The 25,375-nt window shown below is 41.3% G+C and overlaps 1 protein-coding gene and 1 non-coding gene across 2 annotated transcripts in view; one reads left to right on the plus strand and one right to left on the minus strand.

Moving 5' to 3' along the window:
- The window catches only part of SMYD3 (SET and MYND domain containing 3), a 769,033-nt gene that overhangs the window by 333,487 nt on the left and 410,171 nt on the right, over window positions 1-25,375 (minus strand). The window lies entirely within an intron of this gene.
- LOC142438048 (U2 spliceosomal RNA) lies at window positions 4,187-4,377 on the plus strand. The gene has a single exon (XR_012782515.1). It is a non-coding gene; the product is annotated as a U2 spliceosomal RNA (small nuclear RNA).

The raw sequence follows: 25,375 nt of genomic DNA on the forward strand, positions 1-25,375 counted from the left end.
AAAAAAAAAACACAACGATCCATATTTGTGCCCATTCCAAAGAAAGGGACCCAACAGAATGTGGAAGTTGTTAAACAATATCAATAGCATCAAATTATCGTGTCATTAAATTTATACTGAAAATCATTGGTTGCAGGTATATAACTACAGGTATCTTCCAGAAATTCAATCCGGATTCAGAAGAGGACTTGGAATGAAAGTTATTGCTAACATCAGATGGACTTGGGCTTAACACTAAGAACCCCAGACAGGTGTTTAACTGGGTCTTCTTGACTATGCAATGGCATCTGCTATGCACATCCCAGGAAACTGGCTGACATTGTGAAAAATGAGAATTCCTTAGCACTTCATGGTGCTCACGAGGAACCTCACAGACCAAGAGGCACCTGTTCTAACAGAGCCAGCGGCTGCTGCCTGGTTTATAATCAGGAAAGGTATGCATCAGGGAGGGACCCATGTACTATACCTGTTCAATCGACATGCAAGCAATCTGAGAAGCTGGACTATGTAGAGAAGAATGCAGCAAGATCAGAGAAAAACTCAATAATATGTGATATGCAGATGACATAATTTACTTGCTGAAAAAAGTAAAGACGAATTGAGGCACTAACTGGTGAGAATCAGTGTCTATTACTCCTCAATATAAAGAACACAAAAATTCTCACAACTGGATCAACAGACAAGATCGTGATAAATGAAGACATGATTGGAGTTGTCAAAGTTTTCGGTTTACTAGGATCCATAATCAATTTGGCCCATGGGAACAGCAGTCAGGCATTCAAACGACACTTTGCATTGGGAAAATATACTGCAAAAGCCTCTTTAAAAAGTATTATAAAGTAAAGATGTCACGTCAAAGGTGAATGTTCACTTGAGCCAAGCTACGTATGTTCTGTCACCTCAGATGCATGCGAAAGCTGACGATAAATAAGGAATACCAGAGATGCATCTGAATTATAGTTTGGTGAAGAATACTGTATATACCATGGGCTGTCAGAAAATAAACATGTCTCTCTTTGAAGAAGTACAGACAGAATGATCCTCAGAAAGCTGGATGGGTGACTTTGTCTTACGTATTTAGGACCTGTTACCAGGAGAACCCAGTCCCTCGGAAGGGCAGCAGGCTTGGTAGAGTAGAAGGTGCGTGAAAGAGAGGGAGCGCTCAGTGAGATGGATTGGCGCAGGGGCTGCAACACTGGGCTGAGGCCTGGGAACAATTGTGAGGATGGCGCAGGACTGCTTGGTGCTTCATTGCGTTGTGCACAGGGTTGCTATGGGTCAGCACCAAATCTGTGGCACCTAGCAACGGCAACAGGATGCAGACTGGGAGTGAATATATCCTTCCCTTGGTGGGGAATTAAAAGTACATCTCTTTCTAAGTAGACACACCAAACTGAGTTCCCATCTTTTTAAAAGCTCCCGTCAAATAGCACAGAACAGAATTTCTAACTCATTAACAGAGCTAGTCTAACTCTCTCAGATAAATAAAAACTCTGACCCTTCCTTGACCAAATACCACCTCCGAGTCTGAGAAACCACATTAGCACACAAAATGAAAACAAAGGTCATAATTTGGTATTTGCCTGGGAATCACATAATTCAGTATGAGCTGAAGCCAAAACAAAATTTTTAAACTGCTAAGCAAAATAATCAAACCAAATTCATTGCATTTAGGATGGATTAGAATTGGCACATAGGGCTTCCAAAGCTGTATTTCTCTAAGGAAGCAGACTGCCACATCGGTCTCCTGGAACCGTGAATTTTTCAGCTAACAGCTGTGTGCTTTAACCATTGTACCACCAGTGCTTCCTGTAAAATTAGATCGAATGTGGAAATAAGTCAAAAGGAAAATTGTGGTCTTTTACTTTCCTTTTTAAGAATTCTTTATGGTGATTTGAGTGAAAATTTGCAGAACAAATTGGCTTCCATTTAACAATTGCAGTGCAGTGAATTATTTATGGCTCTTCGAGCCACAGTGAGCCTTTGTTACCAAAGGAGCTTTCCCTAATGAGTTGGGCTAAGAAGGTGAGGGGAGATATTATAGGATTCAGCTGCGTGGCGCCATCCTGCGGGGTACGAAGTGAGCCATCTCAGAAGCAGGTAGGGGAATGCTCTCAGGGAAAGAGAAGGGTCAGGAATGAAGCCTATCATTTGGACCTGAGACCCCTCCATATCGAAGCTCACTGATTCACATTTTGCTTCCTGACATTCAGTACGGTCCCTATAAGGTAACAGCACTCGTCCCACCTCCTGTGTTTAGCTTTTCCATTCATCCTTCTTCTAGCCTTCCGAGGAAGGGGCTTTTGCCTGTGTAAATGTTGTCCTTTTGACTTCATTTTGTTCTAAGGAGTGCAGCCTCCGATGGTGTTCATGGTCACCCGCGGTTTACTGCTCAGTACAAAGTTAAGCCATGGGAAGCAGTCTAGTTCCAAACCTGAAGAGTGACTAAGAACCATAGTTCTCAGGGGTTCTACACCAAAACTCAAAGTCACTGCCAGTGAGTTGATTCCAACTTATAGTGACCCTGTAGGACAGGGTAGAACTGGTCCCTGGGTTTGTGAGATCGTAACTCTTTATGGGAGTAGAAAGCCTCATCTTTCTCCTGGTGGCTTCAAACTGCTGGCCTGTGGTTACCAGGGCTCCCAAGCCTTCCAATTAGTCTCTGTCATACCACCATGCCTGGTCTTTTTAATGGTTTTTAGTCTGGTTCCAAATGTTTCTCCCACTTGACCTAGGCCTTCCTGTTGTGATCCGTCCCTTTCAGATTGGCCCTTAGGGTAGTAGTAGTTGGGCACCATCTAGCTCTGGTCTCAAGGTCATGGATGTTGAGGTTCATGTGGTTCCTTAGTTCCTTGAGCTAATTGTTTCCATGCAGCGTTGATTTTCTTTGCTCTGGATGGCTGCTGACAAGCTTTTAAGACCCCACTCACTACTTAACAAAGTAGGGTATAGAACATTATCTTTGTGGACAATGTTATACCAGCTGAACTTGATGTTCGTCTGCCTACATGCCTTTTCAATGTCATACTGGACCTATGGCTAAACAGGCCCATCCAAGATTCATGCACCTTTGTTTGACTTACTTTTATTAACTGTTCAAAAAACCCAAACAAACAATTCTGACTCATAGCAACCCTATAGCAAGCACACCGTAGACCTGCTGTTGTGGGTTTCCGAGACTGGAACTCTTCACCGGAGTAGAAGAGCTCATCTCCCTCACAACCGCCTGGTGGATTTGTACTGCTGACCTTGGGTTAGCAGCCCAACATGTAATGACTACGTCACCAGTGTTCCCTGTTAAGTTACATGGTAGCTTGTAAAATTTTGCCCATAAAGATGCCAATGATATTTTCAGCTAGAAGAGATAACCCTCAAAATTGCCATTTTATTGTCCTATAGGCTATTAACCAGTTGACTAACCTTACAACCTTATTCCAACATTCCACCAAGGGCGATACAGTCTCAATCACTGCGGTTCTCTTAGAATCAGCTTTACTACCCTGATGATTTTCTCATTCATTAAACACAGCTATGACACATACACATTTTGTACATGTATAAAGATTGCATTTCTATTATTTAGAAAAATACACTTTAAAGTTTGGATATGTTTTTCTCATATATATTTATTAAATATATAACCTAACACAAGTCATTGGATATTGCTCTGACAGAAGCAGCAAAAGAATGTAAACTGATTGCATTATTCAATCTTCAGCACTATGATTATTGATCCTATAATAGTTCTGCTGAATTATTTACCAAAAAATCTACCACATGACAAATTATTGTTCTTAACATTGCTTAGAGCACACTATTTTGCCATTCAAGATGCAAACCAATCTTCTCTAAACAGGGTTCTTAGACAAAGGCACCATATAGAAAAAGGCACAAGTTGCTGCTTTGTATCAAAACACTGATCCAAGTGTTTTCTGTTCAATGTCAATTTAAGACTGTATATCCCAATGAACACTTCATTTTCTCTTTAAAAGCCACTGAGTTATGTCTTCCAAACAAGGCACTGTGACATTCTTTGTAGTCACCACTATATATTTCTGTGTACATATGTTCACATTATGATTTGTGTGTGCTGTAGTTAGCTTCAGGAAACCCTGGTGGCATCGTGGCTAAAGTACTGGACTACTAACAGCAAGCAACCGAGGTTTACAGTTAGGAAGCATCAGCCATCGCTTCTCGGCCTTTTGGCTAAGATCATGTGTAGTATCTGTTCTTATCAGTTTAATATCTGATACGTCCTCTATCCGGGGACAATATATTAAATGGATTTTTGGGGCAGGGAGTTGGAATAGGAGCTTGCTCTGTCCACTCCACGCATCGACCTGGTACTGCAGTACTTCCAGGAACGGTGCACCAAAAAGAAAGAAAGAAAGAAAGCATCAGCCACTCCAATAGGCAAAGATGAGGCATTTCTTTTTCAAGTGAAAATGTAGTCTCTTAAACCAACACCAATAGTTCTACTCTGCCCTACAGAGAGTCAGAATTGACTCATTGATAGTGAATTTGTATTATTGGGTTTTTGTTTGTTGTTGTTGTTAGCTTCTATTCATATCCTAATGACATTAGTTAACATCTTAAGTATCCTAGCAAGAAATACTTCAGGGTGGTTAGCTAGCACTCAACACACTTCAATCGCATGGCACAAATCCGGAAGGTCTACAAAGAGGTTTCAATTGTCTTTATCTCCTCTCAACCTAAAGGACTTATTAGTTTGTATTACAGACAAGTATTGATGTTGCCAGCTACAACATTGTGGTAATTAGGATCTGTGAACCTATGTCAGTAACTTTTTTGAGACTGAAACAGTAATTAAAGATAAAGAAGAAAACGCAAATCAGATTTCAACCCTAGAGACTCCACTGAAGCGCTTCAAAGGACCTATTGTTTTATTTCACATTGGCACAGAAAGGACTTCTCTCCTCTCCTCATGTGATTCAGGACAAAGACAACGGCAGTCTTAAAAGTACCCCTTGCTCATTTCTTTTCTTTTTTTAAAAATCTTCTTTACTATTATTATTTATAAACAAGAGGCAGGTTGCGTGGATGGGTTAACATGCAAAGACAACTCAATACCTTGCATCTTTGGAGCAACCTTGAGCCAAAATGCATCCAAATCCCTGAGTTTCAACAACATTTCATCCTATTTTATATTCTGGAATATATTATGCTGAATTTTGTGATGGCAAAGAGTCTAACTGTACACAAATATGAGTATGCATGTGTGAGTGGAATCAGTAATGATCAGTTTTAGCTCATTGCAAGCCCTTATGACAAAAGAGAACTGCTTCACAGAGCTTTCTAGGCGATAACCTTCACAGGAGTCGACTGCTGGGTCTCCAAGGGAAACTTCTGGTTGGCTTCAAATCATCAGTGTTTGGGTTAGCAGCCAGGCACGAGTAATAAATGATACACCAGAATATGTGAGAGTAAGGCTATGGATGAGATGTCCAAAGCCAAAAACCAAACTTACTCCCATTGCATTGATTCTTACTCACCGCGACCTTGAGAAGAGGGTGGAATGGCCCTAGTGGGTTTCTGACACTGTAAATCTTTATAGGAGTAGAAAGCCTCAAATGGAACAGTTTTTAAAAAAAAAATACAACAGAGATATAGCCTTTTAAATATAGTTCAACCAATGGGACAACTAAAGACAACTTAAAAGAGATACACCCCCAGTCTCCCTAGAAGCCAACCACAATTCCAAAAGTCAAACTACTGTGATTCACAATGGAGCATGGGGATGGCGTTGAACCAGGCAGCATTTTGTTCCACTGGGCACGTTTCACCATGAGTTGCAGCCAGCTCAGTTATAATTAACCACTACAGAGTTAAATTTGTATTCGTTTTTTTGACTGGCTTGGACAAAAATGACAGGCTCTGATGCGCTTTGATTAGCTACCAGACAACCAGAGTAGCTTGTCAGTCCCTGCCCAGGAAACTGGAAGCAGCATCCTTGGGGATTGACGTTCTGGGTGCACCCAGGCCAGAGAAATAAATCACTTGCAATTGAAACTAAATGTTAATAGGGACAGGATACACACACACACACACACACACACACACACACACACACACACACACACAATTCCTCAGAAGCAAAATACTTCCTTTAAATTCTCATACATATTAAAAGAAAAATTTGACACTAGAGAATTCCCTTAGGAATACCTACCAGTTCCCTATGGAAAAACAAAACTTAATCTAATAATATGTTCCATAAAACACTGCATCCATTGTCCACAAAATGTGGGAGGGAAAGGGGGATAGAGAAAAAGTAAAGTAAAAGAAGAATGGAAAACAGTAACCATATGCTATTATTAAGTACATTTCAATGTCATGTTTCATTTCGAATTAGCTCATTTTTGTGATTCGTTTCTCAGACAGACAAATACTATTATCCCCAGCTCCAAAGAAGGAGCCATTAGCCAATATTGCACGGAGAGACGTCTTTTTCGTAACAGTTAGTATGTTCTCTGCTGCAGACAATGTCAACATCAACTATTTTTGTCAACTTAATTGATAAAAAGCTCTTAAAAATTACTTCTCTTGCAAGTCAAATGTTTTCAACAAAGAAATAAATTCCTAGCATATTTTCTAGGATAAATAATCAAATAAAATGGAGAGACCTTCAAAATCAGTACCCTCATATAACTCAACAATAAAATATCAGTCTATCTTCATGATGCTGAGTGGAGGCAGGGAGAAACCAAATATCAAAGAAGCTCAGTACCGATCCACAGTTATGAACACCAATCCCAATGGCGCTAAGTCTTCTCTTCAGCAGCCTACTGTCTTCAATCTCTAATGACTACCGCAGGCATTCCTGACTTGCCTCACATCCACATTTCCCATCTACCCACAATATCCCAAGTTTAAGGTCAAATGGGGCTGTTGGCTGGAATTACCCTTAAATTCTTGCAATCAGATCTACAAACCCTTGAGCCCGCAATCCAGGTCTTTCCTGTTCTGTTGTTGTTGTTAGGCACCACGAAGTCAGTCCTGATTCATAGCAACCGATTGACAAAGGAACGAAATGCCACATGGTCCTGCATCATCCTCCCAGTATTTCCTGTGTTACCTGTGTCCATTCATCATGTTAGCAGAGTCTCCCTCTCTTTTGCTGACCCTGTACTTTCTCAAGCATGATGTTTTCTGGGTACTTCTCTCAATAAAATCTCACACAAAGGGCTTAAGTGGAGAGCAAATGCTTTAAAAATGATTAGGGCAAAGAATGTACAGATGTGCTTTGTACAATTGATGTATGTATATGTATGGATTGTGATAAGAGTTGTATGAGCCCCTAATAAAATGTTAAAAAAATTATTAATTGGAAATTAATAATAAAGAGCATAAATGCACACACAAAAAATCTCACACTCCTCCCTTCTAAGGAGCATTCTGCTTGTGCTTCCTCAAGGGAGATTTGCTTTTTCTTCTGGCAGTTCCTGGCACTTCCAATATTCATTACTAGCACCATAATTCAAATGCATCATTTCTTCTTCATTTTTCCTTATCCAATGTCCTACCTTTACATGCCTATGATGCAAAGGAGAATACCACGGTTTGGGTCAGGTGTACCTTAATCCTTGCTTTTCAACACTCTGAATTGGTCTTGTGCAGCAACTTCACCCAGTGTAACATGTCATTTGAGCTCAACTGCTGCTTCCAGGAACACTGACTGTGGAATCAAACACAACTTCAATCCTTTCTCTATTTGTCATGATGTTAACCTATTGGTCCAGTTGTGAGGGTTTTGATTTGCTTTACAATCAACTGCAATCCCTCCTGAAGGCTGCAATCCGTGATCTTCATCAGCAAGTGCTTCAAGTTCTCTTAACTTTCAGCAAGCAAGGTTGTGTAATCTGTATTTCACAGGTTGATTATAAATCTTCCTCCAATCCTGACACCATATCTGTCATCAGATAACCCAGATTCTCTGATGATTTGCTCAGCATACAGTCTACGTGAATACGGTGAGAGGATACTATTCTGACACACACCTTTATTGATTTTCAAACCATGCACTATCCCTTGCTCTGTTCACAAAACTGTTTCTTGATTCATGTACAGTTTTCAAATGAGCACATAAAAGTGTTCTGGAATTCCCATTCTTCTCAACGCTATCCATAGTTTACTATGTTGAATGTCCTTGCTTTCTCTTACTAGAAGAAAATAAACATCTCTTGCTACTTTTTATGATTTGTCCAAGATCTTTTGTTCCTGTACTGTTTTGTAGGTATGGGGTTTTCGTGATCTTCTGCTTATTCTTACACTCTAATGGACACAGACTAGTTAGACAATGAGTCCTTGGATAGTGCAAAGAGTGGATCATTCAGCTGTTAACTGAGAGCTCAGTCGTTCAAACCCACCCCGTTATCTCAGAAGAAAGGCCAGGTTATCTGCTTTAGAAAAACCAGGCACTGTGAAAACCCTAAGGTGCACAGTTCTACTCTGGCACTGTTAGATCAGTTTGACAAAGGCAGTGACACTCATATATGTGAAAGAAAGAGTTTTATATCAAGAAGTAATTACATATCAAACTAATATCCCAGCCCAGTTAAGATCAAATCCACACGTCCAATATTAGTCCATAAATCTGATACTAGGCCATAAATCCATCTGCAGACTCACACAGTCACAGTCAATGATTTGGAGTGCAGGAGGATCACAAGCCGGTGGGTACAAAGTCTTGTGGATCCAATGGTGGTGGACACATCTCCAAGGTGGCAGCAGGAAGGTGAAGCAGAGAGGGGGAGAGGGGATTCTCAAGATCCTCCTTATGAGAAGGCCATGCCCACAAGGAGGAACCATCAGCTATGACCTGATTGACAGACTAGACTCCACCCCTACACGTTCATATCTTCAAGTTGACATGAAATTTTGTCATGACCACAGGCACATATAGGATTGACAAGGGCCCGTTTGTTTTTTGAGTTGTCCAGTCAATAAGCATTTGTGGGTGAGCGAACAAAAGAAAAGAAGTATGGGATGTGCTCTCTTGGTCACACACACCCCCACCCCCAAGTGGGCTGTAATTGCTGGTTTTCTCCATTTCAAAGAGTAGGAAAGCAATGCTCCCCCCGCCCCCACCACCACCAATTATCAGGAATAAAGGTGCTGACAACTGCAGCTGAAAGGCAGAACTGTTTCTGTGGCACTGATGACCCATTTCTTTCTCTAAACAGTGTGTTCTGTCCAGAACACCTTTACCTGCACGCACAGCCATCTCACCTGCAAATATGACATGAGTTTACCTACTGGTACACCATGCAGTTAATTTTTAGCATGCTAAAAAAAAAGCTCAGTTTTGCAAAATAGGCTTCCAACAATGCCATGGTTACAAGAGGTGATATGCAAATTTCCAGTAGGAAGCACGCATCTAAAGTGTCTAAGAGATACACACTCACACCAAAATACTTGAGCATTTTTCTGTTTCTTTCCATCTAACATAAAAATAACCAGAATGAGAGACATTTCAAACAAAGTAGTGTACTTACAAATTTGTTTTATGGTGGGAATAAATCGGAAGAGAGTGTTTATTGCTAATTTTTGTTTTCAGTAAAACATTCCAAAATGTTTGAAAAAATAGTTTTGTTTGTACTACAATAAACTTCCTGCACCGTATCCTATGTTTCAAATTTCAGGAAGCTTAAAACTTCTCTATAAAGAAATCATGTGCTTATTGTTTGAATATAGACACACATGCATGTGCAAAAGCATAAACACATATGTGTAAATTAAAAAGTACTGTTACAAAATTGTAGAAATTCTTGTCAATAAAAAAGATCAAACTATGAAGCTATTGTTTCTTGACATATCCTCTATCTAGATCTATCCACTTCTGAAGGCAGTGTTTCCACCTTTCTATACCTTCCCCAAGCAATTCCACACTCGTTGACTGCACCACTTCAAAATGGTAGAGTTGGCAATGTGGAAAAATGAAATAGTATGTCTTTTCAATGTATTTTAGTTTGAGGAACAAAAATAAAGTCTGAAGGTGAAGATGAGGGTTGGAGGGTACATAGGTAAGGTTTTAAATTAAATTCTTGTAGGACAGCCCTTACTATCCTCAAAGAATGAGTAGGTGCATTATCATGAGGGAAAAATTCCTTGGTGCAAATTTCTAGGTCTTTTCCTCACCAATGCAGTTTTCCATTTTGTAAAAACTTCTTCAAGAGCCTTCAGGATCACCCTGAAGACTAAGAGAAAGTCCACCAACATTACCCCTGTGGACTCCCCCAAACGGTCGCTGTCCCCTTCTGTATGAAAAGGAGCATATGAAAACGTGTGGCGGTGGTGAGCTGGAATGGACCGGTATTGGCCACCTGTGAGTCGTGCAATTTTATGTTTAATTTTGTCGGGAATGACAGGTTCATGAGGCAGACAGTCACATTAATCATCTATAAAAATATTTCAAGATCTAGCCTCGAAATCTACCTGAAAGTACAATGCTGTCTGTGAGAGGATCACAGCGGCATGCCTGTAAATAAGGACAGCTTTATTCACGTGTATGCAGCAAGTACTCAGGCTGATGTTGCAAAAATTCAACATTTTTTACTACATTCTTCCACTTGAAATCGAAAAAGCATGCAAGCCTGAGGAACGGGTAATTATGGATGATTTGAACGACCAAGTTGGAAACAAGAAGATAGGATAAGCACTGAAAAAGAAGACCTTGGTGAAAGAATCAAGGCTGGACGTGATAGAACTATATGTACGACTTGGAGAGACCAACAACTTCTCCGCAGCAAATAGTGCTTGGAGCAAAAGAAACAGCAACCGTGCCTTCAGACTTCATCACATGAGATGCATAGCAATCCGTCTGACTATACAAATTGGGAGGAGATGAGGGAGCAGCTCAACATTATCCGTCAAAACCAGTCCAGGAGCCAATGTAGAAGAGACCATCAATTGCTCATATAAGTTAAGGTTAAAGTTGAAATTAAAACAAGTCCACAAGAGTCAAAATACAACTTTGAGAACATTCTACCCAAATTTAGAGAACAACTCAAGAAAATCTTGGAATACCAATGACCTAATGAGTGGTGGGATAACAACAAGACCATCAGACATGAAGAAAGCAAAACGTTATTTAAAAGATAGGCAAGAAATGTAAAAAGTGGATTTCAAAAGAGAGCATGAAATTTGTTCTTGGAAGTAGGCATAGCTAAATGCAAATGTAAGAAATGATGAAGTAAAACAGCTGAACAGATATTTTGAAAGAGCAGCTTGAGAAGCCAAGGTATTACAATGAAATGTGAAAAGAAATGGAATTAGAAAGCCTAAATGGAAAACAGCTCAGCTCAAGCTGAAAAGAGGTGAAGAAAAAAAGGCAAGTCTTGAGTTGCACCTTGAAAGGGTCACTGGTACAGATGGGAACTGGAAACACAGGGAATCCAGGACAGACGATCCCTTCAGTACCAGGGGTGTGAGTGGCATTACTGCGAGGGTGGAGGGAGGGTGGGTTGGAAAGGGGGAACTGATTACAAGGATCTATATGTGACCTCCTCCCTGGGGGACGGACAACAGAAAAGTGGGTGAAGGGAAACATCAGACAGGGCAAGATATAACAAAATAATAATTTATAAATTATCAAGGGTTCATAAGGGAGGTGGGAGTAGGGAGGGAAGGGGAAAATGAGGAGCTGATGCCAGGGGCTTAGGTGGAGAGCAAATGTTTTGAGAATAATGAGGGCAAATGAATGTACAAATGTGCTTTATACAATTGATGTATGTATGGATTGTAATAAGAGTTGTATGAGCCCCTAATAAAATGATTAAAAAAATAAAGTATCAATGGGAAAAACATTAAAAGCTTTAAGAAATGTGATAGAAGAAATACAAAAAAACTGGTTGACATTCAATTGTTTAAAGAGATAAGTGTATGATCAAGAAATTCAATAGGAGCATATATTTAAGGGCAAAGTCCAAGAAGCGCTGAAGGCATTCGCCTAAAAGCAATCCAGGAATGGATGGCATACCAAACGAAATGTTTCAAACACGCTGAAGCAGCACTGGGAGCAAGGAAGTAGGAAGACAGCCAACGGGCCAACTAGCTGGAAGAGATCTAAATATGTGTACATTCAAAAGAAAAACGAGCCACCAAAGTGAGAATCATTGAACAATTTCAATAAAAGCACATGTAAATAGAAATCTGTTAAAGAATATTTTCAAGTGGCTGCAGCTGTACATTGTTAGGAAGGTGATGGGAATTCATACCAGATTCAGAAGAGGACGTGGCTTAAGGGACATCATTGCTAATATAAAATGGATCTTGGCAGAAAGCAGAAAATACCAGTCCCTGGGAAGGGACAGCATGTTGGATAAAGTAGAAGTTCAGCAAAAAGGAGGAAGCCCCTCAATGCGATGAATTAATGCAGTCATTGCAATAATGAGCTCAAACATAACAACTGTGAGGATGGCACAGGACTGGGAGCGCTGGTGGCGTAGTGGTTATGCTTAGGGTTGCTAGGCACAAAATGTGCAGTTCAACACCGCCAACTGCTCTGCAGGAGGAAGACTGAGCATTCTAATGCTTGGAAGCAGTCCCCCTACTGGGCATATGCCCAACAGAGGCAAGACACAAACCATGGCACAGACATCCGTGCTCCAGTGTTCATCGTGGCACAATTCACAATCGCAGGGCGTTGGAAACAACCCAAAATTCCATCAACTGATGAGTGGATTAAAAAACTGTGGTACATACATACAATGGAGTACTATGCATCCCTAAAAAGCAGTGATGAATGTATGAAGTACATCGCCGCATGGGAAGAACTGGAAGAAATTATGCTAAGTGAAGTACGTCAAGCACAAAAAGACAAGTACAACATCAGTCCGCTGAGGTAAGCTTTAAAAAAAATGCAAAAGGGGTTTAGGGGAAAAGCTACATACAAACATTCCTGGGGTGAGGTCCAGGTAGTATGGCAGGGACCGGATCAAATCCAGGGATACATATGGTAGCCAACTAAAAAGGAGGGGGGGGGGAAGAAAAAAAAAAGAAATGGGTAGCGATGAACAGGGCACTAGCCCACCCAAGGGGAGGGTATTGTTTATATCTCCACAGGGAATGAGGGACCAGACTTCAACCCAGTGCTCCAAGATGTGAATGCAACAGACCAGCAAGAATCAGGGAACCAGTGGAGAGGTCAGGGGGGCCGGCCCCAATCCCAACTACATGGACAGCTTCCCCTCCCCCCAGAAGAATTTCCTTCAGAGGACAACACTGAAGCTACAGCTCAGGGAGAGGGACATGTCTGATCAGAGCACCCAGGAGCAAACGAAGGGGGAAGAAGAGAGAGTGGAGCACATCCTGACCCACCAAGCCTTGACGACAATATCCCTGATCAGAGCAGCCAATGAACAGAAAGGACCATAATGGCCAGTCTCACTATGAGACACGACATCCCTCACTGACCCATAGCCCTACAATGGACAACACTGGAGACACAGTGTGGGAATTGCACCTGATCTGACCCCACCACACCGAGGCAAAACACTAAGTGCGTGCAACAAAACAGCAAGGGAGAGCAGAGCAATCAAGCCCCTAGGGAGTGCCAAAAATAGACTTTGGGGTCAGGCCGTGGCACCCCATCAGACTCTACCAAAAACACTCCTAAAGATTAACAAACAGACCTTGAACTACTTATAGGCTTTTCCTTTTATTTTTTTTTTACTGTCATGGTTTTTTGTTGTTGTTATTTTGTTTTCTTTTGTTGCTTTGTTTTACTCTGTCTTATTTTGTGCATATTAATATCTCTGCAGGTCTGTCTAGATAAGATCGATTGGATGAAGAGTCTGGAGGAGGAAACAACAAGACCGATGGTTTCAGGGAGACATGGAGAGAGGGAGGTGGAGGAAAGGAAGTGGTGTTAACAAACCCAGGGACAAAAGAACAAGTGATCTAAAATCGGTGGTAAGGAGGGTGTAGGAGGCCTGTTAGGGCTTGATCAAGGGCAATGTAACCGAGAGGAATTACTGAAACCCAAATGAAGGCTGAACATAATAGTGGAACAAGAGGAAAGTAATAGGAACTAGAAGAAAGAACTAGGAGGCAAAGGGAATTTATAGAGGTCTAAATACAGCCATGTATATATGTAAATATATTTATATATGATAATGGAGAGTAGATATATGAACATTTATATGATTAGTATTAAGGTCACAGATGGACATTGGGCCTCCACTCAAGTACTCCCTCAATGCAAGAACACTTTGTTCAATTAAACAGGCATTCCATGATGATCACCTTCCTGACACAACCGCTGAAGACAAATGGGTGTATAAGCAAATGTGGTGAAGAAAGCTGATGGTGCCCAGTTATCAAAAGATATAGTGTCTGGGGTCTTGAAGGCTTGAAAGTAAACAAGTGGCCATCTAGCTCAGAAGCAACAAAGCCCACATGGAAGAAGCACACCATCCTGTGTGATATGAGGTATCGTTGGGATCAGGTATCAGGCATCAAAGAACAAAAAATTATATCACTGTGAATGAAGGGTGTGCGGAGTGGGGACCTAAAGCCCAACTGTAGGCAACTGGACATCCCCTTACAGAAGGGTCCCAGGGAGGAGACAAGCCAGTCAGGGTGCAGTGTAGCAACGATGAAACATACAAAGTTCCTCTAGTTCTTTAATACCTCCTCCCCCTCCATATCATCCCAATCCTACCTTACAAATCCAGCTAGACCAGAGGATGTACACTGGTACAGATAGGAACTGGAAACACAGGAACTCAAGGACAGATGATCCCTTCAGGACAAGTGGTAAGAGTGGCAATACTGGGAGGGTAAGGGGCAGGTGGGCTAGAAAAGGGGAACCGATTACTAGGATCTACACAATGGATGTATGTATGGATTGTGGTAAGAGTTGTATGAGCCCCCAATAAAATGATTTTTTAAAAATGAGTCTTGGAAACTCACAGGGGCAGTTCCACCCTATAGCATAGGGTCAGTACGAGATGGCATCAACTTCACGACCTTGAGTTTTGTTGTTTTGTTTTGTTTGTACATAAGATCACTGTGAGTCAGAACCAACTCAATGGTATTTAACAACAACATGACCTCCTGAGCGAGCTGTCTTGAATTTAACAGGTCCAGCAGATCCCCTTGGAAGCTACTGTTTTCAGCAGACCTGTTTTTTAATGCACTTAATTAGACTAAGACAAGTATGTTACCGGAAGAACCTATTGATAGCCACCCAGTGATTGCGGAGCCATTGGTTGGCTAGAATAAACCCATGCAGGTATAAATCGGAACCCTAATAGAAGAGTTTCACACATAATTTTAGTTTCAGAGGTTTGAATCATGGCTATTTTGTGGGCAATTACTTGCCCTTATTAACTGTGACTGCAATTAATAAAGGCTACATTTTCTTATTATATGCTTTTTCCTTTAACACAAACATTAGGCATCTGAAGTTAGTTACATTTTCCATATCTAGAAATAATGTCTCATAATACATTTTCTATTATTTACCTTAACTATAAATTTTAGACCTAAAATATAATTATATTGGATAGGATGCATATCCAACCAATTTTTAGCGAGAAACCATTCAAACGTGAACTGCTGCTTAAAGACCCCCGGAAAGAAACATTTCATATCCTCACAGACTCTTCACAGAAGCTTGATGAAGTTACTGGCTTCTGTAGATGTGTACATTTCACATGATCATGATTTTCTGTCATGCTCCCGTGAACGAAGGCCCCTCATGTTTAAAAATAAAAAATTTAAGTCCCTTGATCTTAGTGAGGTCTGAACGGCACACAAGGTGAGTAGATACAACGGGGTGTAAATCTTTACCACCTGTTGGAAGAGCGGTCACACACATCCACAGTATCTGGTCATCCTCCAAATTGCTCACAGTGTCCTTCGTGTTGCCCTTACGACATAGCACTGGAATTCGCAGGGCTTTGGGGGGCAGTGGGGTAGGGGCGGGGTGGTAGGTGGCTTTGTGTAGGAGAGGTGGGAGGAAATGTGGCCAGAGAAGAATGGTCTTTCAGTTTCCCAGTGGTTGAAATGAGAAATATCCAGTCTGTTTCCCTCTTCTTCTGCCCCCTGTGCACCCCCTACCCCCTGTAGATCTTCCTGGCATTGCAGAAGTTGTTCCAGAAAGTTCTATGTCATTCTACTCTCACTGAATAAGGAGTTCCACGCGCAAAACAGGTGAAGCTTTCAAACCCAGGTTTAAATAGCAAATTGACAAAATACTAAAAAGCAAACAGGGAGATGTAGGAAAATTCTGCAAAGATGTACATGAAGGCAAAGTGACCTACACAGAAGCCATGGGATGAATAAACAACGTGTCCTAAAGGAGGGAAGAGCTGATTCTAGAGAAAGAAAGCCACTAGATTCCCAAACAAGCGCTCCTCTCCTCCAACACTCAATGACAGCAAACCTCTCCTCCAACACTCAATGACAGCGAACCTCTCCTCCAACACTCAATGACAGCGAACCTCTCCTCCAACACTCAATGACAGTGAACGTTATTTAGCGGGCACTGGGGAAAGAGAATGGCTTCCTCTTTCAGAACACATCCTTGATGTCAGCCAAGAACCAAAATTAGTTCTGGGATCACACTGGGAAAATGTGCTTTAAATGTGGCTGTGGTTGTTTTCTCCACTGGTCAAGACAATATGCTATTGGTTTGTGCCGTGGTATTTCCAGGGCACACTGACAGGCAGCTCTTTCAGTGGTTTAGACAAAGTTCTGTGTATGCCTATAGCTTCACTGGAAATCCTAATAGTTCCTGGAAAATATGAGTTCACTGAGTTTAAACATAATGCCAGCAGGCATGAGGAATTGGCTTAGTGATAACTTTGCATCAGGAATATTCATTCTGTGCTTCAAATGCAACTCTCGATTTAATCCTAAAGGATTCTTACATAAACGAATCTTCACAATCCCTCGAACCTGGCGCGGACGGCAGAACAGATGAGAAAGTAGGAGTCTTCCCCGTGCTGTTATGGCTCATCATGAAGAAAACTGGCAATAATTACAGAAACAGGAAAAGATGGATATGTCCTTAAATCATTTCAATACTTGTTTTTCTGCCAAAGCATTTGTGGCTTTTACTTAACTCTATTATACAAGATTCTGTCCTAATTATGTATGTTATCCATTCAAGATCTACTTCAAGACTAGAAAGTCACTTAGGGTAAATGTGGTATCATGTTAGTCTTCATAAAACCTGATTCATTAAAACATATAACTTCAGAGTTAATCTTATTTTTACAGGGTTTGGGTCATTTTGTGTGTTTATTGTTTTTCCGAATTAGGAAGAGAAAATGCAGAATTGCTTTAAACGTCCTTGTACTGTGAAGTGCGAACTGAAACCACTTTGTCTGAAATCAACAGAAAAGAGGAAACCACTGGAGAACTGGGAATCAACTCATGTTCATGTTCTGGAAAACAACCCTGTACAATAAAAACTTTAGAGTTTACAATATGAGAAAATAATATCTTTGAGCAATAATGTTCCAGTTTATCTTTTAAATTTCAATGTAAATTATATTAGCATGTAGATAAAAATTTTCAGCATTAAAGAATGCTTTTTAGGCTACATCTAGAATGCACAAGAAACCTTTTTTAAGACACTCCTCCTCTCCCCAAAAAGACAATTTTAAAAAGAAGATATCACAGTTTAGGCACATTTCTGGTGTATATCCGCTCTCGGCAATGTGTGCTCTGCCTTCCCTCTAACTCACTGCCATCGAGTTGAATCTGACGCATCGTGAACTGATAGCAGAGTAGAAGTCCCTGGGGGCCTCTTAGACTGGAACTCTTTATAGGAGTGGAAAACCTCATTTTTCTCCCAACGAGCAGTAAGTGGTTTCAAACTGCTGACCTTTAGGCTTGCAGTCTAACAGGTAATCTACTGTGCCACCAGGACTACCCTACCCTCCTATAGATCCCTCCATTACACAGGAGAAGGGTTATGCCAATGCGCCATTAGGGAGGCGAGCCCCAACCTGTCCATCACAATGAGGGAGGAGCTGAAATTCTCAACACAGAGGTTTCTCCAGATCCTCTGGGAAGGAGAGAGGGCTCAGGGGTTTTGTTTTAATATAGGCAGTCCCCAGGTTAGAAGGAGAGCCATTCCTGTGTATCTTCAACACTTTTTGGCGACCCCTGGTACATAAACTACCCCACCCCTAACATTTCCAGGCTCTGAGGTTCTTGGGAAGGTGTGAAGCCAGTTGTAGCGCATGCGGCCACCTGTGGGGACCCGTGTAATTGCGTGGATCTGAAGCACCAAGCCTCAGTCTGCTAATCTGACTGTCAGAGTTTGCTTGGGACATACAAGGGACTTCAAATTTTCCTGGGTGGGAATGGGTGGAATGCTCTAAAATGGACGTGGTGGTGATTGTACAATGCCTCTCCACACTTGACTTCAGCACATCGTCCTTGACTGAACGCACATAGTATCTACCAAAAATGGGGAGCAGAAAATAACCCCGGGATGAAGGGGCTAAGCTAATCTCGTAGGTAAACTGGAACAGGTGCACACAGTGCTTACTTGACTTACCTTACTGAAAGACAAGGCTCGAAGACTTTTCCATGATTGAAAAGCTGCACAGTCAGCAAGTGAAGGTGATTAGGATGAAGAATTTGTTGAGCTCCATCTGTTCACGCATTTCAGAGTGAGGGCAAATTTACTTAACATTCGGGGGCAAATACCACTCTTTCATAAGTTGGACATTTGTAACCCACAGACTTACTGCATTCATGGCATTTCTAATAAAAACTGGTGGTAACCTTAAGCAACAGCTAACAAAGCAGGGGAAAGGGCCTGCTCATGCCAGGCTTTGGGTTAGGGCCTTTCCATACCCTGTTACCTACCAATGCTGCAAGGGAGACTTCCCTCTCTGTCTCAGGGAGGCTGATGGGCTACGTGACTTTTCTACACTCACACCATAAGAGATGACCCAGAGGAGGTTGTAATACAGGCTCGTCCTTTCATCTATCACACAACACTACAGGATCTAAAATTTGCATAATGCTGACTGGGAGTACATCAGTGCCTTTGGATACCTGGGGCTTCCCCAGACTGATCTACCCAGATCTCGTAAGAGAGGTCTGGCAATCTACTTCGACAATAAACTGGTCATTGGAAACCGTGCGGAGCACAGTTTTAAGAGGAGAGTGAAATATTAAAGCGGAAGGCAGAGTAGCTTGCTACTGAGTATGTCTATGCATTCTGCTTATTCTTATATCCCGACAAGGGCCTTTGTGTCCAGAGATTGCCTTCTTCCATCAGCAAACTCAGAACAAGCTGAATGGACCATTAAGACGCGACACCTTTACCTGCCCTTGCTGGTGGGCAGCTGCGGGTTCCGCAGCTCAGGATAGGTCGAGTCTCTTAATAGCCACTTGAACAGCCCTCTTTGTTGGCCGAACATATAAACTGAGTCAATAGACAAGATCTGCACTATCTTAGCATTCAGAAAATTATGACAGTGGGATAATGAAGATCTATAGTCTAAATAATTGTAGCAGCAATAATGTTTCTTCCAAATAAGGTATCTCAGTCGACTGCACTGACAGACATGTTTTGTTTTGTTTTTGTTTGATAGCCAGAGTAATACGAATACTCTGGAGCAAGAACCAAAGAGACTTAATTAGAATACATTCCGATCCTGAGCCTCAGATTCTAAATGAACCAAAATGTCTAAAGAAGACAATGTATATGAAAAGGATGCAGCAGGCTTTTGTTGAGGGAAAGGATTCCTGGCTCTAGCAAATGTTTATCGTTAGAACTCGACGGCGCATCATAGGACAGCCAATATCCTTTATGAAAAGAGACACTTATAACCAATGGTTTCCCATGTGACCAAAGGCAAGAAAATGAACTCTGCCTGTGCCTGGACATGGCTTATTCAGGCCATGATTTGTAGGTGTTTTGGGTCCATTTCCCCATAATCCCAAAATGCTATGAGGCTCATAAGTATTACACACAGACAACCAATTTACAACCGCTTAGCTGGGTCAGTTAAGTGTTCTTCCATTACAGAGTATTTATTTGTCAAGTTCTTAAATATTTGGAAAACTTGTAAAGCACATTCAAAAGATATTTTTTTCAAAGAACTTCTCTGATCTCGGCATTTTCTCCCCAGGAAAAACATTACTTCAACCATTTTCCCTTATGTTTCATTGTTTCCTAACTTGTGCAAAGCACCGGGCAGAAGTGCAGTGGGTGAAATCTGCTGATTCCCTGTTCTGCTCCTCACTCTGGGATAGCCTTGACCTCGGAAGCGGGAGTGAGGCTGCATGGTAAGCTGCTAGGTGCTCACACGGGGCCCAAGGGACCCTAAAACAGAGAGCGTCCCTAGATTTCCCAGGTCATATCGCTCTTTGTGTGATAAAGTGATTACCAATGTAGATATGCAGACCACATTGACTTGATCAGAGCTAGCTGGAAAAGCAACCGGTCCGTGGTACAGTAAGATCCTGGATTATGAATATGCCTTACCCACAAGTTGTAATGTTTTGTAAATTCTCCTTCACTTTGAAATGACTGGATCAACCACTCAAAAAACAACAAGAACGACAACAAAACCCATCAAACTCACTGGCATTCAGTCGATGCCAACTCATAAGGACCTAACTGGATAGAGTAGAATTGACCCTGTGAATTTCCAGGACTAATTCTTTGCAGGAGTTGAAAGCCCGGTCTTTCTACAGAGGAGTGGCTGGTGGTTTCGAAATGCTGATTTTAAAATACGCAGCCCAACTCATAACCATGACACCACCCCGGCTCCTAAATCAGCCCCGTCACAAATTTTTCGACAAAATCACCTTCACTTGCGGAACATGCAGCTTTTAAATCAAAGAAACCTTTAAGGCTTTTCATGCACTAACATCAACCGAATCTCCCTCGAATGAGTAGATTCCGTTATTGGGTTTCCGAGACTGTCAATGTTGGCGGGAACAGGCACCCTCATCTTTTTCCTCTGGAGAGGTTGGGGTTTGAAGGGCCAGCCTTGTGGCTAGCAGTCAACACCTAACCCACAGAGCCACAAGGGCTCTGTAGTACACTAACCCAAACTCACTCCATAAGAACTGAACACAATCTTCCAAATTACTTACTAGTAAAATCAACTGAAGCTACACTCCGGACAGACACTCATTGGTAATCGGACCTGCCTGTTGTTTTGAATTCTCAAATAGACATTCCCAACGACCTCCCTTTCCTTAATTTCATTCTGGTTCCCAACCACTGTTTCCCATGGAGGAGTGTGGGTGAGTCATCAGAAATACGATTCTTATATAACAGCAGGCACATCTACCTATAAATGTATACACACACATATAGAGGTGTATACTCATAATCTTTACACATAAGCATGTTTGAACGAATAGATGTAGTTGCAAACATGTATAAATTGTCTTTTTGCAAAACTATCTGGAGCTCTCTCTGCAAAGAAAACTAGAATTTTGTAAGTTTTTATTACCAAAGAAACAAAAGTCTGCCTAATTGTCTTTTCTCTGCACCCTTTGCTCAGCAACCCCTTTCAACCACTCTCAATCTGCAAATAAGACTCAGAACCACAATGCGCTGAAACTAACAAGGCTTCATCTGCTGGGCTTGTGGGCTGAGAACAAAGGATGGCGGCCAGAGAGTTTGCATGCTGCCCTTTTCAGGGAGATTGGCGTCAAATCTCCACTCCTATGGAAAATAAAAAGGTCTTACCCCAGCAACCTGATTCTTAAAGAGTTGAAAGCAAGAATCCAAACCAATAACTGTATGCTGGCATTCACTGCAGCATTATTCAAGAAAGCCAAAAGGCAGAAACAGTGCAAATGCCCATTAAAATATGAATAGATCAACAAGAAGGGGTACATAAATGTAATGCAATACAATGCTGCTCAGCCATAAAGAGAAATGAACCCCGGATACACACGACAACATGTATGAGGCCTGAAAATATGCTTAGTGAAATACGTTAGTCATAAAGGGCAAATGCTGTATTTTTCCATTTGTATGAAACAGCCAGCCTAGGCATATAGACAGACCAGAACTTCCATCAATTATAATGGAATAATTTGGAAATGAATAGTTGTGATATTTGTAAAACACGATGAATGAAATCAATGTCACTTAACTATGTGCAAAACGCTGGATTCACAAATATTTTTCTTACATGTATATAGGTATGTATGTATATATCTCTACAATTTAAAAATACCATGTTAATAAATCTGGTATTGAGTCTTATAGACTCAGTATATTATAGAATGTCTGATAAACTATTTTCAAGCTGTTTACTGAATGAAAAAAAATTCAAATGCATAAATTCATTGCTCAGTAAGGAGTCAGGTAGAAGCATTGTCATAGCCTTAAAATGTGAGAAGAGGCACAGATAAACACTAAAATCCAAAACAAAAAGTTGCAGTGCGAAGTAGTAGGCGTTCATGCCTCAGAATAATATGCTGCTGTTCTTAGGTGCCATTAACTTGGTTCCAACTCAGCGCTACTCTATGTACCACTCTGTGTACTGCTCTATGTAAGACTCTGTGTACCACTCTGTGTAAGACGCTGTGTACCACTCTATGTACCTCTGAGTACCACTCTGTGTATGACTCTGTGTACCATTCTGTGTACCACTCTATGTACCACTCTGTGTAACACTCTGTGTACCACTGTGTACCACTCTATGTGCCACTCTGTGTATGACTCTGTGTACCATTCTGTGTACCACTCTATGTACCACTCTGTGTAACACTCTGTACCACTGTGTACCACTCTATGTGCCACTCTGTGTAACACTCTGTGTACCACTCGGTGTACCACTCTGTATACCACTCTATGTGCCACTCTGTGTAAGACTCTATGTAAGGCTCTGTGTACCACTCTGTATACAACTCTATGTACCACTCTGTGTAACACTCTATGTACCACACTGTGTACCACTCTATGTATGACTCTATGTACCTCTGTGTACCACTCTGTGTATGACTGTGTACCACTCTGTATAAGACGCTGTGTACCACTCTGTGTAAGACTCTGTGTACCACTCTATGTACCACTCTGTGTAAGACTCTGTGTAAGACTGTGTACCACTCTGTGTAAGACGCTGTGTAACACTCTATGTAAGGCTCTGTGTACCACTCTGTGTACCACTCTATTTACCACTCTGTGTAAGAATCTGTATACCACTCTGTGTAAGACTATGTACCACTCTGTGTAAGGCTCTGTGTGCCACTCTGTGTACCACAGAACAAACCGCACGTCTGTGCCAGCCTCACAGTCAGTCTTGTGCTTGGGTCCAATGTTGCAGCCACTATGTCAATTCAACTTGTTGAGGGCCTTCCTCCTTTTCACTAGCCCTCTACTCCACCAACCCATGTGTCCTTTTCCAGAGATTGGTCTCTTCTGACAACAAGTCCACCATTTCTAAGGAACATTCTGGCTGTACTTCTTCAAGACAGATGTACTTGTTCTTTTTGCAGTCCCTGGTATTTTCAATATTCTCTGTCAGTACCAGAATTCTAATGCATCAGTTCTTCTTTGGTCTTCCTTATTTAATGTCCAAATTTCATATGCACACGAGGCAAAAGAAATACCATGACTTGAGTCAGAGACTCCTTAGTCTTCAAAGTAACCTCCCTGCTTTTGGACACTTTAAAGAATATGCTACTTGGTATTTATTTTGACACAACCAATTCTTCAGCTTCAGGGCTGACTGTGAAGTAAACAGTTCTCTATAACTTATTAGTAAATGTCCAGCAACATTCTCCCCCTGCACTTCCTCCACCCAGTTACTTATCTATGTAACCCACGGATTGGTATGCAGCCCTTGCATACAACAAAGTTGGCTGTTCAAACGAACAGAAACCAGCCTACCTTCAGCAGGTGCGATCACTAAGACCGAAAACCCAAAGTCATTGGGATAACGAAGTTGTAAACCCAAAAAGATCTAAAGAAAATTTAAAACTGATTCAGATTTGGTCCCAGTAAAGCTAAAATATTCTATTGTCTATTAAATACAGATTCACTGACAATGGAAATTCCAGGAAATATGATGTTAATAATAATTTCATCTGCCTCACCATTCAGGAAGCTGATTAGATGATGCTAATGGGTGATTTAAAGTGAAAGGAAAAACCCCCTTAGCATAATTTAATAAGAATCTTCAGACTGAAGCATATTCAAGGACTTCATGAAAGACCTTCTCATGGCCTTTTAATAGCTCTTTCCAATTCCAATTAAATTGTTAAATGCCAATTCTCATTACCTCATCAGAAATCCAAAGCCAGCCCTCTCTGATGAGATCATTAAATAACTGTTAACAATATAATGCCTGCAAAGTGTTCCTGGCCAGGCCAATACAATAGGCAGTGCTGGGTTCTGAGACAGGTTGGCTGTGGGCTACTGAGAGTGTGGTCACTCTTGTCATCCTGCTAAACTTGAAAAGGCTAATCCTGGATACATCCTGAAAGGTCGCACATGATCAAGAACAAGTGGGTTGCTGGCAGTTAGTTACTCAGAGCTGCAAGCACAGTGACTTGATTTCTTTCGGCCAGAAACCCTTCACCTGGGCCCTCACAGAGAAGTGGGGCCCTCCCCCGCCCCGGCCCCAACACCAGTCTCTTTCCTGGAATGGAGTGGTGACTTCTTCCAGGGGACAATATGTTCAAGAGAATGGTCAAAGTTGGGCCGATTCTGACAAGAGAGTATTGGGAGTTACTGTTATTAAACCAATAGCTTACGGTAATATTGCTGAATATTTTGGAGGGGCTCTGGTGGCCTAGTGGTTACAAGTTGGGCTTACAAGCTGGGCTTACAAGCTGGGCAAGGTCCACAGTTCAAAACCAGCAGCTGTTCTGCTGGAGAAACTCTCAGGCAGTTCAACCTGATCCTACAGTGCCGCTATGAGTTGGCATTAACTTGATGGCACTGAGTTGGAAAGAAAAGAAAGATGCTCATCAATGAACAGTATATGCAAAACTTACAGAAATGAAGATATGTCAGCATATGTGAGGGAAATCCAACTTAAATCACATGAGAACTATGGCAATCCTTCAAAAAAACATTTTTAAAAATCAGCTTTCATTTGGGAAAAAAAAGTACATCTATGCCAATTGCATCAAAGATTAAAGAGTATCAACAAATTCTTGGATTAATGCAACCAAACGAACACCATATTTCTTACACAAAACTAGCCCATTCAAATCATTAATGGTAAAGGACTGGAATTTCAAGACAAAATTGTAAAATGTTTTCAATTTAATTAAAGAAACCAATAAACTATTTTCTCCCATTTTGTTATGTTTTCCAAAACATTTGTCAACATTTATAATCTACTTAATATATATTTTCAACTGTTTTGCATTTTATTTTTTCAAAACCAGCTATAGC

The sequence above is a fragment of the Tenrec ecaudatus genome, chromosome 1, assembly GCF_050624435.1.
Source record: "Tenrec ecaudatus isolate mTenEca1 chromosome 1, mTenEca1.hap1, whole genome shotgun sequence".
NCBI lineage: Eukaryota > Metazoa > Chordata > Mammalia > Afrosoricida > Tenrecidae > Tenrec > Tenrec ecaudatus.